Consider the following 7379-nt stretch of genomic DNA (forward strand, 5'->3'; position numbering starts at 1 on the left):
CCTCATCCATGCCTTTGTTACTTCTAGACTTGATTATTCCAACGCACTCCTGGCTGGCCTCCCACATTCTACCCTACATAAACTTGAGGTCATCCAAAACTTGGCTGCCCATGTCCTAACTCGCACTAAGCCCCGTTCACCCATCACCCCACCCCTGTGCTCGCTGACCTCCATTGGCTCCCGGTTAAGGAACACCTTGATTTCAAAATTCTCATCCTTGTTTTCAAATCCTTCCATGGTCTTGCCCCTCTGTAATCTCCTTCATCCCCACAATGCTCCAAAATATCTCCGCTCCTCTAATTCTGCCCTCACGCATCCCTGATTATAATCGCTCAACCATTGGTGGCCATGCTTTCAGCTGCCTCGGCCCTCAGCTCTGGAATTCCCTCCCTAAATCTCTCCACCACTCCACCTCTCTCTCCTCTCTTGCCTCTCCGCCTCTCTCTCCTCTCCGCCTCCCCACCTCTCTCTTCTCTCCACCTCTCTCTCCACCTCTCTCTCCTCCTTTAAGACGCTCCTTAAAGCCTGCCTCTTGGACCAAGCTTTTGGTCACCTGTCCTAAATTCTTCTTGTGACTCGGTGTCAAATTTGTGTCTTATAATACTCCTGTGAAGCGCCTTGGGACCTTTTACTACGTTAAAGGTGCTATATAAATACAAGCTGTTGTTGTTCCAAAGTGTTAGAGAGTTAAGTTTCAGTGTATTTATGAGCCACATAAATTCATTTATTTGCACTACTTTCCCGTCTTGTCCATTTTTGCCTGCTACCTGGAAAGTGGCCTTGTCAGTTGGAGTGAATGGTAAGACATTACAACACACCCTCGAGCAATGGGTGTGTGTGACAGGAATGGTTTGGTCATTTTAGGACAGCTTTGTGGTTTTGGAGGGGTTGGGGGAAAGTGGTTCAGCATCTGAGTGTCATATAGGTGCACTGGTGCAACTTAACTAAATTGTGGGCGTCCCGGGCAGCAATGTGCACTGCTGCTGGTGCCATCTCCACCTCAGGTTCCTCCTCCTCCTCCTCCTTGTGTACCACCTGCTCCTCCAAAGAGGCTCTGCGCTCTGTGCCTTGCTCCTCCTGCAGCTCCAATCCTCGCTGCTGCGCTTTGTTGTGCCATGCGCTACGACGATCATTCTGGAGACCCTGGCTGGTGCATACTGATAGGCTCCTCCAGATCTGTCCAGGCATCTGAAGCGCATCTTCAGCATGCTGATTGCTTGCTCTATGACAAAATCTGGTCGTCATGTGGCTTTCATTATAGCGCTACTCAGCCTCATTGCTTGGCCTCCTCAAGGGTGTCATCAGCCACGTCTTCAGTGGATAGCCCTTGTCTCCAAGCAGCCAGCCGGTAAGTCTGGTCGGCAGTGCAAAGAGCTGAGGGAGGGTGGACTGGCACAGGATGATAGAGTCGTGAGAGCTCCCTGGGAATCTGGCACACACATGCATGATGATCTTTTTGTGGTTGCAGGTGAGGGAGTGGAAGCCCTTCCGGTTCACAAACTCTCCTGGGTGATCGGGGGTGTCTTGATGGGCACATGTGTGCAGTCGATGACACCCTGCACTTGTGGGAAGCCAGCCAGAGACGCAAAGCCGAGCGCCCACTCAGTCACACTGGTTTCAGCAGTGGCAAAGTGTACATAAGTGCCTGACTTGTGAAACATGGCATCGGTCACCTGGGTGATGCATCTGTGTGCGGCCCACTGCGAGATCCTGGAAATGTCTCCTGCAGATCCCTGGAAAGGGCTTGAGGTGAAGAAGTTGAGGCTGGAGGTGACTTTGACAGCCACTGGTAAGACGTGTCCACCAGGTCCACTTGGCAGTAGGTCTTCTTCCAGCAAGCTACAAATGTCTGCCATGACCTGATGTGATAGCCTGAGCTTCCTGAGGAACTGCTGTTCAGTGATGTCCAGGAAGCTCATCCTCTGCCTATGTACCCTGTGTTGAGGGTATCGCCCCTGGCGTGGTGCACCACTGTGCTCATCCCTTCTCTCCTGTGGAGCAGCAGGTCAGTGAGGCTGCTGCTGGTGTTGTTGCTGCTGGGACTATTCTTGGTCCGAATCTGAGGTCCAAGGTGAAACAGAATAAGTGCCACCCATGCTGATCTGATAGATGCCAGGTAAAGTGGAGATCAGAGGCACAATCTTCCAATGTGGTGAAAGTGACTTCCAATGTAGCGAGAGTGGTTTCCGAGGTTGTAGAAATCACCTGCAAACTCCTGAAAGCAAAATCTCTGCACAAATGGTGTAAGCAAGAGCCTTTCCCTTAGGCAAGGAAGCAGGTGTGAGATGTGACTATTTATGTGATTTTTTTCAACTGTCAATTGTTCAATGCGCACAATGGCCGCTCAGCTCTCGCCTTGCTTTTACAGATGAGTTTCAGGAAGCCCGTGAATCCAGTGCACAGCCAGTAAAACTTACAACATCAGGTTAAAAAGTCTGTTAATGGTTTGTTAACAAGCTCTGAAATACTTGAATTAGGTTGCCCGCCTCTCCCGAGCGGGTCTCTGGTGCACTTCGAAACATGCCGGAGTTAAAGGTGGAAGTCGACGGGATGAAGGCGGCTTCGCGACACACTGCCAATTTCAGTGCTTTTAACTGCCCACCCGCTCACAAATCCGCACTCTATTCAAAGTGAAAATTCTGGCCTGGGAGTTCATACACAGGTCAATTGAGAGCCTGTCGATATTATAGCTCCACTATCCTCTATTTCAAAGTGACTGCTTTTGATCCTTTATTCTTTTTTAAAGTGTGATTCTTGAAGTGACACACCAAAAGTGTGTGCTATCTTAACTATTACATGTAACATAATACTGCTTATATTACATTACTAACAAATCTTCCATGGTATTGCTCATGGTAAGACAGAGAATGCACTGTTTTATAAGGACAGGAACATCATACCCTGTAAAGCATAAAGTATTATTCTGCTGCTTATACTGTAGGTGTGTGTCTCTTTAAGACTACTAAGTCTACTTAATATTAAACACTGGGTGAGTTCATACACAGGTCAAATAGGATCCTGCTGAGATCCCGGCTCTGATATTTTGTATTCTGAAGATTCCAGCTGCCTTTACAATTTTACAATAGTGACAAAAAAATGCATCCGACTGCATACGTTGACTACAGTGTGGCAGACAGAAAAAGCATGTCATTCTTGTTATATACACTAACAGCTGCTTACTGTAAATCAAAGGATGTACTGTTTTATAAGGACAGGAACATTATGTCATTTCAAATACAATGCATTATTTTTCTATTGAATTGTAAAGAAAGAAAGACTTGCATTTATATAGCGCTTTACAGCCAATGAAGTACTTTTGAAGTGGAGTCACTGTTGTAATGTGGGAAACGTGGCAGCCAATTTGCACACAGCAAACTCCCACAAACAGCAATGTGATAATGACCAGATAATCTGTTTTTGTTAGCAAAATACTGCGGATGCTGGAAATCCAAAATAACAACAGAAAATGCTGGAAAAACTCAGCAGGCCAGGCAACATCCGTGGAGAGAGAAATAGAGTCAACATTTCTGTAGAAGGGTTTCGACCCGAAACGTTGACTCTATTTCTCTCTCCACGGATGTTACCTGGCCTGCTGAGTTTTTCCAGCATTTTCTGTTGTTATATCTGTTTTTGTTATGTTGGTTGAGGGATAAATATTGGCCAGGACACCGGAGATAACTCCCCTGCTCTTCTTCGAAATAGTGCCATGGGATCTTTTATGTCTACCTGAGAGAGCAGACAGGGCCTCGGTTTAACGTCTCCTCCAAAAGACAGCACCTCCGACAGTGCAGCATTCCCTCAGCACTGCACAGGAGTGTCAGCCTAGCTTTATGTGCTCTTATTGTAGATGATCTAATGTATGTGTAGATGATCCCTTAAGGGGTATGTACCAGGAAAACCATAACTAAAACACGACTGCAGCACTATATTACAATGAAAGTCACCAACAGCTGAATCAATTAGTCTAATTAAATGTAATCATGATTAAAGCAGACAATTTCTAGTGGTTGGTCTGTGTGTTACATCACGTGTTCAACGCTCATTACCTCGACCATAGTTACTAATAGAGGAACAGGGCAGGAGGGATTTCCATTGCTGGGACAGAAGTCCACTTCAAGCCACAGAGGACCAATGTTATAGTTTCATACAGTCTTATTTGGAAGAAACTATGCAAAACCAAAATAAAGTGAACAGAATTTGACTTGCAGATACGTAGGTCATGATTTGACTCCATGAAATGAACGTGCTGTTCTTTACCCGGAGCGTGGTTAGAATGTGGAACTCGCTACCATAAGGAGCGGTTGAATTGAATATTATTATTTATTTTTTTATACATTGATGGGATGTGGGCGTCGCTGGCTAGGCCTGCATTTAGTGCCTATCCCTAATTGCCCTTGAGAAGATGGTGGTGAGCCGCCTTCTTGAACCGCTGCAGTCCATATGGTGTAGGTACACCCACAATGCTGTTAGGAAGGGAGTTCCAGGATTTTAGCCCAGCAACAGTGAAGGAACGGCGATACAGGTCCAAGTCAGGATGGTGTGTGGCTTGGAGGGGAACTTGTAGGTGGTGATGTTCCCATGCGTTTGCTGCCCTTGTCCTTCTAAGTGGTAGAGGTCGCGGGTTTGGAAGGTGCTGTTGAAGGAGCTTTGGCGAGTTGCTGCAGTGCATCTTGTAGATGGTACACACTGCAGCCACAGTGCGCCGGTGGTGGAGGGAGTGAATGTTGAAGGTGGTAGATGGAATGCCAATCAAGCGGGCTGCTTTATCCTGAATGGTGTCGAGCTTCTTGAGTGTTGTTGGAGCTGCACTCATCCAGGCAAGTGGAGAGTATTCCATCACACTCCTGACTTGTGCCTTGTAGATGGTGGAAAGGCTTTGGGGAGTCAGGAGGTGAGACACTCGCCGCAGAATTCCCAGCCTCTGGCCTGCTCTTGTAGCCACAGTATTTATATGGCTGGTCCAGTTCAGTTTCTGATCAATGGTAACCCCCAGGATGTTGATAGTGGGGGATTCAGCGATGGTAATGCCATTGAATGTCAAGGGGAGATGGTTAGAGTCTCGATTGTTGGAGATGGTCATTGCCTGGCACTTGTGTGGTGCAAATGTTACTTGCCATTGTCAGCCCAAGTCTGAATGTTGTCCAGGTCTTGCTGCATATGGACACGGACTGCGTCAGTATCTGACGAGTCTCAAATGGTGCTGAACAGTGTGCAATCATCAGTGAACATCCCCACTTCTGACCTTATGATGGAGGGTAGGTCATTGACGAAACAGCTGAAGATGGTTGGGCCTAGGACACTGCCCTGAGGAACTCCTGCAGTGATGTCATGTGATTGAGATGAATGACCTCCAACAACCACAGCCAACTTCCTTTGTGCTAGGTATGATTCCAACCAATGGAGAGTTTTCCCCTTGATTCCCATTGACTTCAGTTTTGCTGGGGCTCCTTGATGCCACACTCGATCAAATGCTGCCTTGATGTCAAGGGCAATCACTCTCACCTCACCTCTGGAATTCAGCTCTTTTGTCCATGTTTGGACCAAGGCTGTAATGAGGCCAGGAGCTGAGTGGCCCTGGCGGAACCCAAACTGGGCATCAGTTAGCAGGTTATTGCTGAGTAAGTGCCGCTTGATAGCACTGTCGACGACACCTTCCATCACTTTGCTGATGATTGAGAGTAGACTGATGGGACGGTAATTGGCCGGGTCGGATTTGTCCTGCTTTTTGTAGACAGGACATACTTGGGCAATTTTCCACATTGCCGGGTAGATGCCAGTGTTGTAGCTATACTGGAACAGCTTGGCTAGGGGCGCAGCTAGTTCTGGAGCACAAGTCTTCAGTACTATTGCCGGAATGTTGTCAGTGCCCATAGCCTTTGCAGTATCCAGTGTCTTCAGCTGTTTCTTGACATCACGTGGAGTGAATTGAATGTGCTGAAGACTGGCATCTGTGATGCTGGGGACCTCAGGAGGAGGCCGAGATGGATCATCCACTCGGCACTTCTGGCTGAAGATAGTAGAAGATTATAGATGCATTTAAGAGGAAGCTAGACCAACACATGAGGGTTAATGAAATTGAGGGGTATGCTGATAGGGTTAGATGAAGAGGGATGGAAGGAGGCATTGTGTGGAGCAGTTGGGCAAAATTGGTCTGTTTCTGCATTCTGTACATGCTATGTAAATCTATCTTATAATTAAATAACACATTTCTGTACATAGGTAGCTTACTAACTGAATAAGATGAAGATCACAAACATATGTGAAACAGTTCAACTGCAGGAGGACCCTGTTTAAAAGTCCATAAATATCATGGATGTACCACTCCTAAAAGGCTACTTACCCCCATTCACTGGTCAAGTAGGACTATAAAAAATACCATTCTTCTGAGCTTGTATACTCCCCAACTAGACCACCAAAGATCAGACGCAAACTCTCACTAGACCACCAGTCACCAGGTCATATTTTGTCGAACAAAAGAAAACATTATTGTGCATTGCACCAGCCGTGGCTCAGTTGGCAGCACCCTTGCCTCTATGTCAGAAGGTTGTGGGTTCGAGTCGTACTCCAGAGATTTGAGCACAAAAAGCCCACTCCAGAGCAGTACTGAGGGAGTGCTGCACTGTCGGAGGTGCCGTCTTTTGAATGAGATGTCAAATCAAGGCCCCATCTGCTCTCGCAGGCGAATGTAAAAGATCCAATGGCACTATTTGAAGAAGAGCAGGGGAGTTAGCCCCGGCGTCCTGGGCCCGTTATCCCTCGACCAACATCACTAAAACGGATGATCTGGTCATTATCACATTGCTGTTTGTGGGAGCTTGCTGTGCGCAAATTGGCTGCTGCGTTTCCTACATTACAACGGTGACTACACTTCAAAAATTACTTAATTAGCTGTAATACACTTTGGGATGCCTGGTGGTCGTGAAAGGCGCTATACAAATGCAAATCTTTCTTTTTCTTTATTGTATAGCTATCATGGTAAGGAAATGTACAGTAGGATATGAAAAAGACATTATTAGGTGCCACCATAACCCACAATTGTATAAACTGAGCAAAAGCCAATTTAGGTTATTTGGAATTTCAATTCACTTGTTTACCAATATACGGTCTGGATTTTGCTGCAATAATAACTGCGAGACTAACAGCAATACTCTGTAATACAGAAATTTCTGGCGAATGCACATGTGCAGTTAAACATGGTAATCCAGAGGTTGCTGTCAGCAATACCCAGCTCCCCCATAGGGCACGCTGCTGTAGTCCTTGCCGAAAGATTCGGCACTGAAATCACTAAGGCGTGATCTTTGGGTAATTACTCACTAGTCTCACACCTAAAAGGGCTGAAAAAGTTAGGGCTAGTGCATTCAGGAGTAAGTGAGCTTTTA

The sequence above is a fragment of the Somniosus microcephalus genome, chromosome 15 (assembly GCF_052327205.1).
Source record: "Somniosus microcephalus isolate GS21.2 chromosome 15, FLI_Smic_1.0, whole genome shotgun sequence".
Taxonomy (NCBI): domain Eukaryota; kingdom Metazoa; phylum Chordata; class Chondrichthyes; order Squaliformes; family Somniosidae; genus Somniosus; species Somniosus microcephalus.